The 18,815-nt window shown below is 41.2% G+C and overlaps 1 protein-coding gene across 3 annotated transcripts in view; it reads left to right on the plus strand.

Annotated features, from left to right (window-relative positions):
* The window catches only part of thsd7ba (thrombospondin, type I, domain containing 7Ba), a 908,760-nt gene that overhangs the window by 53,603 nt on the left and 836,342 nt on the right, over positions 1-18,815 (plus strand). For all 3 annotated transcript variants that reach the window (XM_072579697.1, XM_072579699.1, XM_072579698.1), the window contains exon 2: positions 15,129-15,417. The gene's annotated coding sequence lies outside the window, so the exon portion shown is untranslated. The remainder of the gene's footprint in view (positions 1-15,128; positions 15,418-18,815) is intronic.

The following is an 18,815-nucleotide window of genomic DNA, read 5'->3' on the forward strand; positions in this document are numbered from 1 at the left end:
GGTGTTATAATGATTTCTTGCTGTTTAAGTTTGGGTTCCACCAAGGCCCACAGCTCCTGACCTCACTACAGCCTTGGTTCAAATATGAATAGAAGATCTGAGTTCCAGAGGTGAGGTGACAGTGACAGCCCTTAACATCAATGTAGCAGTCAACTGAGTGTAGCAACAATGGAAACTGGAATCAATGGGTATCAGAGGGCAAATTCTTAGTTGGTTGGAGTCATCCCTGACACATAGGAAGATAGTTATGATGGTTGGAGGTCAGTCATCTCAGCTCCAGGGGACATCTCTGCAGCAGTTCCTCAGGGTATTGTTCTTGGCCCAACCATCTTTAGCTTCTTCATCAATGAACTTACCTCTTTCATCAAATCAAAAGCAGGGATGTTTGCTGATGATTACACAATGATCATCATTCACGACTCCTCAAATACTGAAGCAATTCTTTGTTCAAATGCAACAAAATCTGGAAAATATTGAGGCTTGAGCTGACAAGTACTTAACAAGTACTTTGCGTCAGTTTTCACAGTGGAAGACAGGAGTAATATCCCAAAAATTAAAGGGTGTCACCGGGCTGAGTTGAGTATGGTTGCCATTACGAAAGAGATAGTGCTAGAAAAGTTAAAAAGTCTTAAAATTGATAAATCTCCTGGCCCCGATGGGATACACCCTAGAGTTCTGAGAGAGGTTGCTGAGGAAATAGCAGAGGCATTGGTTGAGATCTTTCAAGAGTCACTGGAGTCAGGAAAGGTCCCGGACGATTGGAAGATGGCTGTAGTAACCCCCTTGTTCAAGAAAGGATCAAGGCAAAAGATGGAAAATTATAGGCCAATCAGCTTAACCTCGGTTGTTGGTAAAATTCTAGAATCCATCATTAAGGATGAGGTTTCTAAATTCTTGGAAGAGCAGAGTCTGATTAGAACAAGTCAACATGGATTTAGTAAAGGGAGGTCATGCCTGACAAACCTGTTGGAATTTTTTGAAGAGGTAACAAGTAGGTTAGACCAGGGGAACCCAGTGGATGTGGTCTATCTGGACTTTCAAAAGGCCTTTGATAAGGTGCCACACGGGAGACTGCTGAGCAAGGTGAGGGCCCATGGTGTTCGAGGTGAGCTGCTGGGATGGATTGAGGATTGGCTATCTAACAGAAGGCAGAGAGTTGGGATAAAAGGTTCTTTTTCAGAATGGCAGCCGGTGACGAGCGGTGTCCCGCAGGGTTCGGTGCTGGGGCCACAGCTGTTCGCATTATATATTAATGATTTGGATGAGGGAACCGGGGGCATTCTAGCGAAGTTTGCCGATGATACAAAGTTAGGTAGACAGGCAGGTAGTACTGAGGAAGTGGGGAGGCTACAGAAGGATCTAGACAGGTTGGGAGAGTGGTCCAGGAAATGGCTGATGGAATTTAACGTGAGCGAGTGCGAGGTCTTGCACTTTGGCAAAAAGAATATAGGAATGGACTACTTTCTAAATGGTGAGAAACTTAATAAAGCCAAAGCACAAAGGGATCTGGGAGTGCTAGTCGAGGATTCTCTAAAGGTAAACATGCAGGTTGAGTCTGTGATTAAGAAAGCGAATGCAATGTTGTCTCTTATCTCAAGAGGGTTGGAATATAAAAGCAGAGATGTACTACTAAGACTTTATAAAGCTCTGGTTAGGCCCCATTTGGAGTACTGTGTCCAGTTTTGGTCCCCACACCTCAGGAAGGACATACTGGCACTGGAACGTGTCCAGCGGAGATTCACACGGATGATCCCTGGAATGACAGGTCTAGCATATGAGGAACGGCTGAGGATACTGGGGTTGTATTCGTTGGAGTTTAGAAGATTAAGGGGAGATCTAATAGAGACGTACAAAATAATACATGGCTTTGAAAAGGTGGATGCTAGAAAATTGTTTCTGTTAGGCGAGGAGACTAGGACCCGTGGACACAGCCTTAGAATTAGAGGGGGTCATTTCAGAACGGAAATGCGGAGACATTTCTTCAGCCAGAGAGTGGTGGGCCTGTGGAATTCATTGCCACGGAGTGCAGTGGAAGCCGGGACGCTAAATGTCTTCAAGGCTGAGATTGATAGGTTCTTGTTGTCTAGAGGAATTAAGGGCTACGGGGAGAATGCTGGCAAGTGGAGCTGAAATGCGCATCAGCCATGATTGAATGGCGGAGTGGACTCGATGGGCCGAATGGCCTTACTTCCACTCCTATGTCTTATGGTCTTATGGTCTTATGGTCAAGTGACAAGCAATGTTCACGCCTTACGAATGTCAGGCTGTGACAATCAACAATAAAAGACAATCTAACCATTGCCCTTTGACATTCAATTGTTACCATTGTTGAATCCTACACTATCGACATCCTGGGAATTACCATTGACCAAAACACAATTTGCTTTGCTATATATACATAATGACTACAACACTAGGTCAGAGGCTAGGAATACTGCAATGAGTAACTCACCTCTGACTCCCCAAAATCTGTCCACCATCTATAAGGCTTAAGTCAGGAATATTCCCCACTTGTCTGGTTGGGAATAGCTCCAACAACACTCAAAAAGTTTGACAGCATCAAGAACAAAGCTGCAAACATCCACTCCCTCACCAATGATGCTTTGTAGCAGCAGTGTGTACCATCTGCAGAAATTCACCAAAGGTCCTCAGACAGCATCTTCCCAATCCATGACCACTTCCATTTCAAAGCACAGGGCAGCAGAACCACCTTCAAGTTCCCCTCTGAAACATTCACTTGAGACTGGAGGGTGACTGTCTTGAAACTATATCCTGACTTGGAAATCTATCACTGTTCGTTCACTGTCACTGGGTCATAATCTTGGAATTCCCTTCTTAATGGCTTTCTCTGTCAACCCACAGCAGATGAACTGCAACGGTTCAAGAAGGCAGTTCACCACCACTTTCTCAAGGGCAACTAAAGACTTGCAATATATGCTAGCCAGCCAACGACAGCCACATCCCACAAATAAATATTGTAAAAAATCTGTTGACACAAGCCTGATAGATTCTATGCCTACATTACTTCTACATCACAGATTTTACAACTATCTATTAGCACAATGAGGTCCCTTCCATTACACAGTATGATTGACAGTTACACGTAGTATCGGATTCTTTTTAGGATTAGTGATTTTTATGTTTACTGCACTTGAATTAAATGTAATTAAGCATTATTTTGTTGAAGGAATACGGATGTAGTAAATAGGCTTTCATGAATTTTCTAGATATAATTAAGTCTTCAATCAATCCTTAGAACTCTACGATATGGTATCCTTGTTTTATTTCATCTCTCCATGGCTTCTGGTGTCAGTGCATGCTGGGTACTTAATAGGTTGGTACGGTAGGTGTAAGAGCAAAGTATAGTGTGTGTGGGCCAATGTTCACTCTAAGTTGTTCCGTTATTCTGATGTTATGTGCATGACAACCGGTGCTGGTACCCCAATCGTGGCATTGACTGCTAGTTCCAGAAGTCTTTGCCATGCCTGGACCTCAAGAGGTCTGCGCAGCCAGTAAAAAAAAACTTAAGGGAACACTAACATGGGCATGGTTTAGCATTCCTTTGGCACTTAGTTGGTATGGTAGCTATAAAGTGCTGTGGTGGGAAGTACAGAGATATGGCTTGGCATGATAAATATAACTGGACATAGAAATGGGTTGAGCATGACAGCTTGCCATGGAGACTATAAAGGGACATAGGTAAAGGAGAATGAGATGGCATGGGTTGACTTTTGGTTTTGGGAATACAAACATGGGAGACTGAGGACTGAAGGGATCTTTCATCTTTTATTTTTAATTCATGGATCATCAAGGCAGGTCTTCCTAATCAGCTCTGTCCACACCTAGCAGCCTCCACTGGCCCCAGCTTCTATCTATCCATCTCAAAACCAACCTTAAAATAGAAAAGTGTGGGTAGCCATTGTAAAAGTTGTGTTTATGGAACCGTATATTCTCCATATTCTGTGCACCTGACTCAGGGTGGACATTGTGGGCCTTAGTTTGCATAGTAATAGAATATTATGATAACCCGTCTATCTTTTGTGTTCTAAGATACACAATCAAGAACGTCAGTGTCATGGCAAAAGAAAACTGACATATTTAGTAATCGGTACATTTTGATACCAGTGCACTTCATCCTAAAGAGAAATTAAATGATAATCTTAACCAATTTAGAAAGTTACTAAGCAAAGATTTATGCAGCAATTGAAAGACTGAGTTGTTTAGTTCTCTAGAGAGGTGTTACACATACCTATTTGTGCAGTACAACTGAAGTCAAATATGCCAGACATTGGAGAATGTCACATAAGTATACACATGCATTTTAAAATAAGTTAAATATGACTAACGGTGAAGAAAAACTTGTTGCATTTATTCTTGGTGTTATGGGCTGAATAACTTCAGTGAGTAGCTGCTCATGGCAGTTGAGATGTTGAAATTCAATGAACTTCTCAATTTATAGACTAGAAATTAAACAATAGATATTTGTAGCTACTGTGAGCTGCTTTTAGAAAAAATAGAGATGAATCTGGGAAGAGGGTGAACACTATTTTATAAATTGAGAAAGAAAATTTAAATGAAAATGGCAGATCAATACACTTTCCATTGGTCAGCCCAAGAATAGAATCCTAATTTAAAATGATATAATTTAATAAACCCATGATCGGGTGCATTCTAAAAACTGTGGGATGTAGAAGCAATATTTTTTTAAGCTGCACAATAATGTGAATGTACAATAATTGGAACTATCCTGCACAGGTTACAAACAGGCTATGCAACTGAAGCAGAATTTCAAGAAACATTTAATATGCTCCCTCATTTCCCTTTCCAGAAAGAAAATTGCCTTGCCTTGTAGACAGTGACCTGTGTAATTCATTTACTATTTGAGAGAAGATGTTTTTAAAATTTACTACACTAAATCAATATGTGCTGTAATTAGTCTGTAAGCTAATAAATGAACTGTTAAATTAATGAGAATCTAATTATAATGGATGTTGCTGAGTTAGAAATTAAAAAAAAAATCATCTGACTATCTTGGTTACCTTTGTGTGATGAAGATTTGATTTTAATTGAGGGACAAATCCATAGCAAGCATGTAATACTGATATAGCTCACACTTGCCTCATCTCCTAACTGGGAGAATCAAACAATTTTTTCAGCATGCTTGTGTAAACTTTGTAACTTGCATTAAATTGTTCTTTACAGGATCATACCTGCTTGAATAATAATTGATGCGCCATCAATCATTAGTGATCATGTTTGTGCACCACCATTTGGGAAAAACTGGTGGACAAATTGTACACAATTAAGCTTGGAGTCATGGACCATTGCATGGTTAGAAAGAAAATGAACACAGTAATTTGGGTTAGTCTTTGGAACTCCATAAGTGAGTTGGAATTGGAATTGGAAATAAAGGATGGAATCTATAGACATCTGAATGACACAGGCTTTGGCCAGATGTGTGACAGAATCAGGAGAGAAGTCTAATAAGGACTATTTCAACATCAAGAGTAACTTACTCCATCTTTGAGCTAGGTCCACAAGGTCAACCAAGGTTCACTTAAGGAGTTGCTTATAAAGAAAATTGTTGTTTGTTAATGACCTTATTAACTGGACATCTTGCCTCATTAATATATGACTTCCTACCCTCTCACCAGCCATGAGCAAACTGAATGCCAAGAATTCTTGACATGGAAGTCAGAGCAATGGAAGTCAATGCCTACAGTTTTAGCTCACTGCTCAATTTGGGACACCATGCACAAACGCATCAGGGCATATTCCATTGGCAGCAGCAAATGCATGCCATATTCATGGGCATTGGCATCCAACATGTGACCAGCTCCTAAGAACCCTCATGGCACATTTACAATCCGCTTCAGTACACTTCTGCATTTCAGTGCTGCATCAACAACTTTTACTGTAATGCTGCAGCAACAATATTGCATGCTGAAAAACATGCACTGAGCCCATGGACTGGACAGGGCTGCTCACTTAGTGCTCACTCATTCTGAGCCCAACCAGGTGTTCACAGCTTCCTTTGTCCTGTTCTTGTCTTGCCTTTTGCACCTTGCTCCTCAGGCAGTGATACCAGGCCCAACAGTCCTGTTTCATTGCTTTGGAATTTAGTTCAAACATAAAACCAGGAATCTGTCATGTTTATCAGCAACCAAGTCATGAGAGAGAGCCTTTGGTCAGGATGCCCTGGCACAGTAAGTCTGGGGAAGGCTCCAATACCAGCTCAAGGGCTTGGATGTGGTCAGTCAGTCTCTCAGATTGATCAGAGTCAGGATCTTCTCCTTATAACAGGTATGGAGCTAAATGTTGGGCAGCCCATCACCCATCTTAAATATGTCTCATTGTTTTGGCCTGCTTTTCTCCTGGAATGAGTGGTACAGCTGTGCAGTTGGGCAGGTGTCCCAATGAGTGAATGCAAAGCCTAGAGGGTGTGCAGGGTTAGTGGTTGATAGTGAGTGACAACAGATATTGTCAGGAATGGTGTGAGGGGTAGAACATGAGCCTTGGTGGAAAGTGGGTACCGTAGCAAAGTGTGAGGTATCACAGAGAAAATGGTGAAATTTACCCTGGCAAAATGGAGGAGGTGATTGACTTTCTTCCTAGCTTGCTCTATATTGCAATGCACAAAGCCATGCTGACTATCTTTATTCAGTTCTTGACTCTCCAAATGCAAGCAAATCTTATCTTTCAGAATTTACTGTGCATTGCAAGAAAAGAGAAAGGTAGTCTCTTTCTCTTTGCTGAAAGCTAGAAAGCAAGCAAAACTGCAGTAAATGAAATCCTGGAAGAAGGCCGTTCAGTTGACCTATAAAGTTTTGCACCTTTCAATCAACTGCTCACTTCCCAGCATCAGTATTTCTGGGATCATCCAATGGCTTCCATGTCCTTTTATCTACTTTCCCTGGTATTTAGGGACTGAATTCACATTTTTTTTTAACTTTTATCTTTTTGGCCTCATCTCTCATTCCTAATCTGTGTATGTGTATTGCATTGTTATTTCTTCCCATGATTAAAGATGAATAAACTCACTGTTTTATTAACTCAATAAAGCCTTATTAAATCAGTTTATTTTAAAGCATAACTTTATTTTATCTGGAAGAAAGGCACCCACAAAAGAAAGAACCCTTTGTGAATTAATCATGTTACAACTGACTGAGGGACAAATAAAGGAAGGGAGCCAGTTCATCCATCCTCACTGGGAGCTTGAGAATTTGGGGTACCCTGTCTAGAGCCATAATAAATGGGACAATCTTGTCCCGATCTCTTTGGAACAACATCACTATTCGACAAACCAATGGATAGACAATAGACAATAGGTGCAGGAGTAGGCCATTCTGCCCTTCGAGCCTGCACCACCATTCATTATGATCATGGCTGATCATCCTCAATCAGTATCCTGTTCCTGCCTTATCTCCATAACCCTTGATTCCACTATCCTTGAGAGCTCTATCCAACTCTTTCTTAAACGAATCCAAAGACTGGGCCTCCACTGCCTTCTGGGGCAGAGAATTCCACACACCCACCACTCTCTGGGTGAAGAAGTTTCTCCTCATCTCTGTCCTAAATGGCCTACCCCATATTTTTAAGCTGTGTCCTCTGCTTCGGGACTCACCCATCAGCGGAAACATGTTTCCTGCCTCCAGAGTGTCCAATCCTTTAATAATCTTATACGTCTCAATCAGATCCCCTCTCAGTCTTCTAAACTCAAGGGTATACAAGCCCTGTCGCTCCAATCTTTCAACATAAGATAGTCCCTCCATTCCGAGAATTGACCTATCAATTTTTGACATTTATGAATTTATTAGTTTCAATTAGGGAGAGCATGATTAGATCATATTTATATTTTCATCCGGACATGGATTGCAACAGACTTTGTGCCATCATCCATGTTTAAAAAGAAAAATAAAGTGTTAAGATCATGGTTTACTTTAGATTAAATACTGCATAAAAGATCTGGTACCAGTTTAGTGTGGTGTACTTGTATTTAAGCTTCTTTTCTTCTGGTGCTGAGAAATAGGTGGATCAAAGTCAGGTCAGAGGCTACAATTCTAAAGTCTCAAACCTGACCCCAATCCATCAACTATGAGATTTAATGAGGCTGGGCAATGGGTGGGTAACCAGCCTGCTACCAGGAATGATGTTGGGACTTCAGATATTTTAACAAAGTTGACAACCTCTGACTTAATCAATTGCAAGCAGTCCTGTGGATTCCTGACTTTCCTAAGGGCAAATTTGAGAAGTGAAACTATCTTACAATGTTACTTCTGGGACAGGAAACATAGGAATGGTTCCTCTCGACCCTGGGGTCTGGAATCTGTGGCATAAACACATATTTAGATTTGAGAAATAATTTGATTTTAATAATTATTTCAAAACAATCTAAATTTGATTTTAAGAAGACTACACTATATTATTATGGATTCAGATATTTAACAGTGATATTGAAATTCCCTAATATATTAGAAGCTTGTTTTACAACATTGTTTCAGGATTGTATTGACTCTTCGAAAGCCCCTGTAGAAGTAGTTCATTCAGTTATTTTTGATACATTTATTGATTTCTGTGGTGAAGTAGTATGTATAATCTAATAATATTGAGTATAAAATCCATCTAAAGCTGTGTTTAAAAATTCAGTATCAGTGCAGAAGATTTAGGATTTTTTGTACGACAGACTTATATGCTTATTGGAATTTTTACAAGTAGTCATTCATATTTATGAAATCTATCTCAAGAAAGTTTTGATGGGAAGTATAACTGAAATGGGCAGCAATTTTAATCGCTCACTTCATGTGAAATTTCCTCTTACACTTTTTCCGAAGGATATTATTTGTGATTTGTTATCCTTAGCACAGAGGAACTTAGAAACAAATTACAGTGGATTCTAGAAAACTACTGTCAGGCTCCCGTGGAAATTAAGATTTCACACTGAGTGGGGTGCAGTCACTTATGTGATTTTTGTCCCCATTTGGCTGATTAATGGCCAGAGGGATAGATTTGCCACTCAGTTGTGAATGTTGTAAGGCTCTGGAAGCTGAAAGGTCAATCTGGTGCTGTCAAGCTTGGAAGCAGCAGTAGGATTCTAGCAAAGGACAGAAAGGGGGAGCGCATCTACGTTTAAAATAAAAGCAAGTAGACTGAAATCAAACCACAACTGTCATATATGAAGGTAAAGCTCCAGTCTTTGAATGCTAGTGAACAGATAAGTTGATGAGTCATTGAATGGCTGAGTGGATGAGTTAGGTTGGTGTATGGATGTGGTGGGTGAATGGGCAAGGTGGAAAGATCGCTGCCCAAGAGAGAATATTGGACACGAGAGACCCTTTGTATTGAGGTGGGACTTACCAGAATGGGAAATTCCCCATTAGAGCTTTTTTGGCAGTGAAAGTCTGTCCCATAGTCTTGACATCTCAAACCTACCCTTAAACTGAATGCATCTGGCACACTTAATGGTGTTATTTTGATGTAACAACCTTCAAATCAAATTAAATAGAGTTGTGAATCACAAAGGTGATGCTACTTAGATTGTTTTTATTACTGTGTACCTTTTATGGAACTGACATCATACATTGGTTTGACTTTTGCTCTGTACTATTAATGTAGCTGATGGTTTTGTGCTTACATTGTGAAACCTTGTTGATCATTGGTATACTTTTCATTTTTCTTTCAGGGTAGGATCAAAGAAAAAAAAACCAAACTGCATTTATACAGCACGTTTCACAAACATAGGGTATGCCAAAATGCTTTACAGCTAATTAACAACTTTTAGAAGTTTGGTCATTTTTGCAAGAAAATGCTAATTTATGTTCACCAAGGTCAGGTAAATAATACTGGCCCAGATATTGGAATGTCCATCAGAACAGAATTGAATAATATTGCCATTTTTAAAAGTACTCATGTTTGCCTCTGATTTTCCTGACCAAGATTCCGTATCTGGCTTGTCTGAAATGTATACCTGAGAGATAATCAGTGAGAAATAGTTGAATGAAACATTTAAGTTTCTGAGCAATCTTGACAGAGTAGACGTGGACTGGGAGTTTCCTCCAATAGGTGAACCAAGAATTAGAGGTCACTGTTTAAAAGTAAGGGTCACTCATTGTAAATAGAGTGAAGATTATCTTTTTTCTCTCACAGAGGGATATGAACCTTTCACAGAGTGGCAGAATTGTTATGGTGCAGGAGGAGGCCATTCAGCCTCCATTCTTTGGAACTATCTTCCTGAGAAGGGTAAGGAGCATTTTCCGAATATTTTTTAAAGCAGAAGTGGAAAGCAAGGGAGTGAAAGATTATCGGGAATGGGCAGGTGTGTGGATTTGTGGTTACAATCAGATCAGCCATGATCTTTTTAAATAGCTGAGCAGGCTTAATTGCAGATTTACTCCTGCTTTTTGTTCATATATTTGTACGTAAATCCACCAGCACAGGAGTAGTGTTGTAGACCAAGGCACACCCATATTTTTGTGACACTTACTGGTGGAGTTAAGGATCCCAAGGGCTATTTGGCAACATATTTGGCAAAGAAAAATGAGTTTGTATGATGAGTAAGGTGATAATGTATCAGATGAAAGGGATGGTTAAGGTGCCAGGTGAGTAAGGTATTAGATAAATTTCTCAGGGTAGGTTGGTCAGGTGAGTTTGGTAATGATGATTAACAAAAGAACTGCCTTTTGGTCACAATTTATGTTTCTGGGTGGAGTCTTATCAGGCTCTGAGTGATGTGGACTCTGGCAGGATGACTGCTAGAAGCAGATAAGTTGCTCAGTGAGACTGATCTTGACATTGATGTCATATCTCTGTACTTGTTCACTTTTCTCAGATGCTGTCCTGACATTCTTGCTAGGCAGTGGCAAGTTTCCAATAGACGCACGTTGCTTGTTAAGTGCCTTGTTACCACGAGCTACAATCTTATCAATTTGCCTTACAAACTATCTGTTGGGAAAACTCAACATGGAAACCACAGTGGATTGTTTGTGGGTTCAATTCAACACTTGCTGCAAAAGACCTCCATCTTGCTCATGGGCAATCTGCAGAGAAGGGCAGGATCCCCCAGGACTAGCTGCATATACCCACATTGGCACTCCACCATCTTGACATCCTCCAAATGCACCATGCCCTGGATATCAGACTTGTCTAACAGGGTGCATTCAGCAATGTATGGTTGAATTGAGTATAGTTACCATATATAGCATGAACTAGGCTGCCTGCCAGGATTGCTCATTTCCTATCTCAGTGTGTTTTCACTCACTCAGTGCCTATTGGCATGCATGCCTTGCCTTGACTTGCCATGCCTTGCATTGGTAATTGGCACAGTCCCACTAACCAGGCAAGTGGCAATGCTGTGCAGCAGTTGTCAGTTAAGGGTGCATACTTTATAACTTAATTCATTGTGGCATATTAATCTAGCAACTATACCCCAGTGTTCACACCATACTCGCAGCAGGCAATGCAACGTTTCTGAAAGTCTTTGGAGAGTAGTCTGCAGTGAAGTCTATGGGGACCCAGCATGGCCAGTCAAAGGCAGCCTTTCATACCAGTCCCAGGTTTTGTCACAATCGTATGTCCAGTCAGGGCTGCTTTTCACAGAGATCTGTGCCTCTCTACTCCAGAAAAAGGGTCATGGTCAGTCATTTATCTTCATTGGAGCCATTCCAGGGAGGAGGGCTATTGCAGTCAGGGCCATGTGTCTCCAGTAGTGAGGGGTCTGGATGGGTAAGGTCAGGTTGCTTGAGGGAATGTGCCATAGCCATCCCATCACCTTTGTCATCTCTGTTTGCAGATCTTAAAGGAACAGAGGTAGGCAGTTCTAGTCATTAAGGTGAATACCTGGAGAAGTGTGAAGTTTGGGTTTGATATAATGGGAACTCAGCAAGAAAGGGCTGATGCTATGGTTCTCAATGGTGTGTCAGTGATGAGGCTGAAAGCCACTGGCAGACAACTCGTTGTTCTGAAGCATGATGGGTAGAGCACATTGCTGAGGAGAATGGCTAATGGACAGGGTAAATGAGCTAACTTATGAGGAAGGGTGATACCTCTGCAAATACTCAGGCCAGGAGGCAGTGTGGTTGCTCCAGTGTGTCCACATGAATTTTTGGGAGGTCAAGGAGCTCTGCAGGGGATGGGCAGGTCCTTGGGAGGATGGGCAAATTTATAAACATGAGAGGCAGAAGGCGTGTGGTCATTGCTTAGTAATATTGTGAGACATCTGGTTAATGTGACCATTACTCGGGTGTTAGGACATGGATGTCTCTGGATCCCTGTAGCAGTAGCCCAGTTATATTATAAAAGCATAGAAAATAGGAGCAGGAGATGGCCTTTTATCCCATCAAGCCCATTCCATTATTCAACATGATTACATCTACTGTGGTTTAAGGAAGTATGTGTTTTGGCTATTGTTGTTGAAAATCATGACGAATCATGGTGAAGAAGTAAAACGTAACCTCGAAGAACTCAAAACCAAGTGCAGAGCATTGAAGGCACTGGACAAAGGAAAAAGAAAATACTGTTGAATTCAATGTAAAACAATTGGGCAAACACACCGAAAAATTTTAGCAAAGTGAGGGTGGAAAATGAAGTGCTATTACCAAAAAAAACACAATTTGCAAAAACATCCAAGATTAGAGAAGGTGTTGTTTCATTGGTAGAATCATACAGTTAAAGCTAACCCAAATGTACCGTGGACAGAAGAAGATTTTATGGGCAAAATTCAAATGAATATGAATAACTTTAGCCCAGGTTAAGTGTAGTTTTTGTGGCTTAAATCATGACATAAACCTGTCGATAAGAAGCTTTGTAGGGAAGGCGCATCCATAGCCATTTCAAATCTGGTTGTCTGGCATAAGCCTATTAAAGGGCTTATTCAAGCATATAATCCCACTGATATCTCTACTCCAGACAAAACTTACTTCCACAAATGCAGCACTCAATTCCACTAGTGAGGGAATCTTGAACTAGGAACAGAATAAGTGGACACTCATTTAACACTGTGATACCATAGGAATTTCTTCTACAAGAGGTTATGAATGTTCAGAATTCTCTTCCTCGGAGAATTGTGGAGGCTGAATCCTTGAAAATATTTAAAGATAAGGTTGATAGGTATTTGAAATACCAGGGAGTTGAGGGCTATGTGGAGTGGTCACTAAAGAGGAGTTGAGGCCGAGGGAATATCAACTATGATGGACTGAATGGCTTTTTATGTTCACATAACTTGATGGTAAGTAAACAAAACAACCAGTGTCATTTCTTGTTGCTGCTAATGAGTTTGGAAAATGAAAAACATGGCTTGTTATTTAAAAGCCAAGCCACTTAAAACATGTCAACAATTTTCCTGTTAGCTGCAAAGCAAACCAAAAGGTCTGGGTGACTTTCACAGTTTTTAATTCATGAGTTCAAGAACTTGAGTGTCACATACCGTTCCAAAAACATAGAATCTTATTCCTTGTGGATAATTAATCAGCCTATTCTCATGTTGAAGGATGAAAAGCCATTGGATTGGTTGTTCTCCCTTCACTTATTCAACTAATAGACCGATGTTCAGTTAGTAATTTTAAATGCTTTAATAACACAATGCTTGTCCATAAGAAAATCATCTGCCTGGAATTCAGTGAAAACTTCAGTATCAACTTGCTTGAAGTACTGAACATCCTGAAGAAAGCCTGGGATTGGTAAAGCAGGAAACAATCCAGCATTGTTTTAGACAATAGACAATAGGTGCAGGAGTAGGCCATTCTGCCCTTCAAGCCAGCCCCACCATTCAATATGATCATGGCTGATCATCCTTAATCAGTATCCTGTTCCTGCCTTATCTCCGTATCCCTTGATTCCACTATCCTTGAAAGCTCTATCCAACTCTTTTTTAAATGAATCCATAGACTGGGCCTCCACTGCCCTCTGGGGCAGAGCACTCCACACAGCCACCACTCCCTGGGTGAAGAGGTTTCTCCTCATCTCCGTCCTAAATGGTCTACCCCATATTTTTAAGCTGTGTCCTCTGGTTCGGCACTCACCCATCAGCGGAAGCATGTTTCCTGCCTCCAGAGTGTCCAATCCTTTAATAATCTTAGATGTCTCAATATGTTTTGTGTGTGTAATATTGTTTGAAGCTAATTATAACAGTTTCAATAGATTTCCACCTTGCAATGTCATGGAAGATGATGCTGACACTGTGTCCTTCTCAAAATTAGAATTAGAAATGGAAGGATTTTTGACGACTGCAGCTGTTGCTGATGATGCTGTTGAAGCTTGTGTCACACCAATATCATTGTTGAAGTAGTTACAAATGCAGCACCTTTTGATGAGTCAGCTGAGGAAGATGAGGTGCACATGAAGCACCTCTTTCACATGTTACCAGTGCTAAAGTGTTCAATAAGTTAGACTCATTGCGTGACTATTTTCAACAGACTGCCGATAGAGTTATTGGACCAGCTTTCTAATCTTGTTGAGAAGGAACAATTGTTAAGAATGCAAGTTATTATTGAAAATTATTTTCAAAACTAACTGACTGTCAATATTTGAAATGACATATTGTATTGCTTGCATTTTGTTTTTGGGTCACACTACAAATAAACAGGAGTTTCTGGATTTTATGATTTTTTTGAAATTGGTGCACACACACCAAAAAAGAAATCAATAATGCAAATTATTATTTGGAACAATAAAGAAGATTAATTTCAGACTTGAAAATGTTAATTTTGTTTCTCTCTCCATAGATTCTGTCAGACCTCATGAGTTTCCCAATATCTTCCATTTTTATAGCAAATATTTTTATTTGCTTAGCATTTTGATTCTTTATATTGCTGTCAAATTAAACTTGCCATATTTGGTTACATACTTGGAAAAGACAGTGAGAACATTTTTCTTCACAGATGGATGGATTTTACTTTTACGTGTGATGTTGTCAGTGCTAAATCAATTTATCAATGGAAGGTCATCTATTTCTCATTTTAAAAAAAGCTAATTGAATGAAAATAATATTTTGATTGAACTAAAATGGTGCCATTGATTATAAAGTGGAGCTATTTGTTCTCTCCAAGATTAGGCATCAAAATTGAACGTCAGAAATCATCTCAACCTCTTTAAATGTAGGGTATTTTTGTCTGATTGTTTTCCTTATTTTTTCACAGCCCAGTTTAGTTTCTTATTGGCATTCTGACAGTCTTCTGATCCAAGGAGTGCCCTAGATTATCGCCAAGGAGCATATTGCTGTTAGAGATTGTTTGAAGACCTATCCTTCAAAAGTGAACCATCAAAGTGAGATCCCAATGGATCAATGATTAGATAATGTGCTTTAGAGATGCTGAAATAGACCAGTTCTGTGCTGTGAATCAGCTCAATAAAGAAAACTTGGAAAAAACCAACCAGCCAAACGTCTTGGGACAATTGCAGGTGATGAAAATCTACCAAGCATTTTGTGTAAGTCTCTTTTTGTCATCCAAACCTGAAGTTGAAAAAAACATATTTGCTAGTTTTGGCATTTTCTCAATTTAACAAAAAGTACTGAACAAATTTTGTCATTGTTAATGGTTAGTGCAGTTAAATGTAGGTTCTCATAGTAATTGCATTAATTCAATTAGCAATAACTTCTCAATATGCGATGTTGCGTCTTGTTTTCTCAGTTACAAATATGGAATTATTTTACTTTATAATGATTCATGGAATATTCTTTCACTAGATTAAAATATAGAAGAAAATGCAACTACTGAATGCTTTTCATATGATTTCCCATGTCATGCATAACATAATTTTAACCTATTTAAACTCTCCTCCCAATATATTAAAGACAGAAGTTTTGAAAGCTCATAGTTTCACGACGTAATATGGCATGTATTTTATTTCAATTGTATTTGGTCTGCTATTGATTGATTCCCTCTGGAAAGGACTGAAAACCTTTATTAAAAAGCCTTCCATCAGTTTTAGAGCAGTTTCAGATTTAACCAGAATTTAACTGTTTATGTAATTTTGTAGTTAGGATATTATATATCCCAGTTCACATATGTATAGCATTTATTTAATCTATGCTGTAAAGACTATTATACTAAGAAATCTAAACAATATATTAATAAAATTGTTTGTCTGCATTTCCTGTGGATATGTTATATAATAAACTTCTATGTTTACATGTATAATTGGTGTCAGTTTAGCTAAATGGTAAATTACACTTGCACTTTAATCTATAAGTTGTAGGTTCCCATCAGGCATGAGGGCTGGAATAGGTAGGGGATATACGTCAATAAAATATTGAGCATATGCTGTATTTTTAAGGTGAGATAGTTAGCCAAAGTCAGTTTTCCCTGTGCAGGTGAATGAAAGAATGTCATTTTTAACATAAAAGCAAGGCAATGCCCAGGGAAAAAAAATTACCATTCTGCCAGTGTTCTATCAAACAATTAACTGGTTATGCGTTTTATTATTGTTTTAAATTAGATTCCCTACAGTGAGGAAATAGGCCCTTTGGGCCAAGAAGTCCACACCAACCCTTCAAAGAATAACCCACCCAGACCCATTCCTCTACCCTATATTTACCTCTGACTAATGCACTGAACACCAAGGCAATTTAGCATGGCCAATTCACCCAGCCTGCACATCTTCGTTTGTGGGAGAAAACCCATGCAAACATGGGAGAACATGCAAACTCCACACAGACAGTTGTGGGACGCAGGGATCAAGTCCAGGTCTTTGACACTGTGAGGCAGCAGTGCTAACCACTGATGAAAAATGTATTGTTGGAAAAGCGCAGCAGGTCAGGCAGCATCCAAGGAGCAGGAGAATCGATGTTTCGGGCATAAGCTCTTCTTCAGGAATGAGGAAGGTGTGCCAAGCAGACTAAGATAAAAGGTAGGGAGGAGGGACTTGGGGGACGGGCATTGGGAATGCGATAGGTGGAAGGAGGTTAAGGTGAGGGTGATAGGCCGGAGAGGGGGTGGGGGGCGGAGAGGTCGGGAAGAAGATTGCAGGTCAAGAAGGCGGTGCTGAGTCCGAGGGTTGGGACTGAGAAGAGGTGGGGAGAGGGGAAATGAGGAAGCTGGAGAAATCTACATTCATCCCTTGTGGTTGGAGGGTTCCTAGGCGGAAGATGAGGCGCTCTTCCTCCAGGCGTCGTGTTGCCATGGTCTGGTGATGGAGGAGGCCAAGGGCCTGCATGTCCTTGGCGGAGTGGGAGGGGGGATTAAAGTGTTCGGTTGGGTTGGTTGGTGCGGGTGTCCCAGAGGTGTTCTCTGAAATGTTCCGCAATACCGAACAACCGAGATGGCCTCCTTCTTCAAAGACCGCAATTTCCCCTCAGACATGGTTGACGATGCTCTCCACCACATCTCCTCCACTTCCCACTCCTCCGCCCTTGAACCCCGCCCCTCCAATCGCCACCAGGACAGAACCCCACTGGTCCTCACCTACCACCCCACCAACCTCCAGATACATCGTATCATCCTTTGTTGTTTCCGCCACCTCCAAACAGACCCCACCACCAAGGATATATTTCCCTCCCCTTCCCTATCAGCGTTCTGGAAAGACCACTCCCTCCGCGACTCCCTTGTCATGTCCACAATCCCCACCAACCCAACCTCCACTCCCGGCACCTTCCTCTGCAACCGCAAGAAATGCAAAACTTGCGCCCACACCTCCCCCCTCACTTCTCTCCAAGGCCCCAAGGGATCCTTCCATATCCATCACAAATTCACCTGCACCTCCACACACATCATTTACTGCATCCGCTGCACCTGATGTGGACTCCTATACATTGGGGAGACAGGCCACCTACCTGTGGAACGTTTCAGAGAACACCTCTGGGACACCCGCACCAACCAATCCAATCGCCCCGTGGTTGAACATTTTAACTCCCCCTCCCACTCCACCAAGGACATGCAGGCCCTTGGCCTCCTCCATTGCCAGACCATGGCAACACGACGCCTGGAGGAAGAGCGTCTTATCTTCCGCCTAGGAACCCTCCAACCACAAGGGATGAATGTAGATTTCTCCAACTTCCTCATTTCCGCTCCCCCCACCTTTTCTCAGTCCCAACCCTCAGACTCAGCACCGCCTTCTTGACCTGCAATCTTCTTCTCGACCTCTCAGCCCCGACCCCCTCACCGGCCTATCACCCTCACCTTAACCTCCTTCCACCTATCGCATTCCCAACGCCCGTCCCCCAAGTCCCTCCTCCCTACCTTTTATCTTAGCCTGCTTGGCACACCTTCCTCATTCCTGAAGAAGGGCTTATACCCGAAACGTCAATTCTTCTGCTCCTTGAATGCTGCCTGACCTGCTGCGCTTTTCAGCTCTGATGTCCAGCATCTGCAGTCCTCACTTTCTCCTCCGTGCTAACCACTGAGCCACCATGCCACTTGTATTGCCTTTCTCTGGAAAATAGCAATGGCTTAAATATTGTTGTCAAAATAATGGCAAAGCCAATTACACTCACTCCTGTTAAATGAAAATTCCACATCCAGTTAAGTTGAGTACAGATACCCAAATAAATATGGAAATGCATATTTGAGATTTTGCCAGCCCTCTGTAGTTTGGCTGGGGTGGGAGAGCTATAAAAATGTTGGGAGAGGACACTATGAGGCAAGTCTGCTTTCTTCATTCCAATTCAGGATAATTCAAATGGTAGGGACAAGAAAAGCTTTAGTAAACCAACCACACCCTAATCCCTCCCCCACACCCCCGCACCTACTCTGCACTCGTCTACCACTGACCAACTGTGGGCCGTCACTCAAAACAACTGTATTATTACTGGCCATTTTATGTCCCATGTTTTAATAGAATAGGACCTGCCCCAACTCAATGGGGGTACAGCCAGGAGTATTGAGGTG

The sequence above is a fragment of the Chiloscyllium punctatum genome, chromosome 10 (assembly GCF_047496795.1).
Source record: "Chiloscyllium punctatum isolate Juve2018m chromosome 10, sChiPun1.3, whole genome shotgun sequence".
In the NCBI taxonomy this organism is placed as follows: domain Eukaryota; kingdom Metazoa; phylum Chordata; class Chondrichthyes; order Orectolobiformes; family Hemiscylliidae; genus Chiloscyllium; species Chiloscyllium punctatum.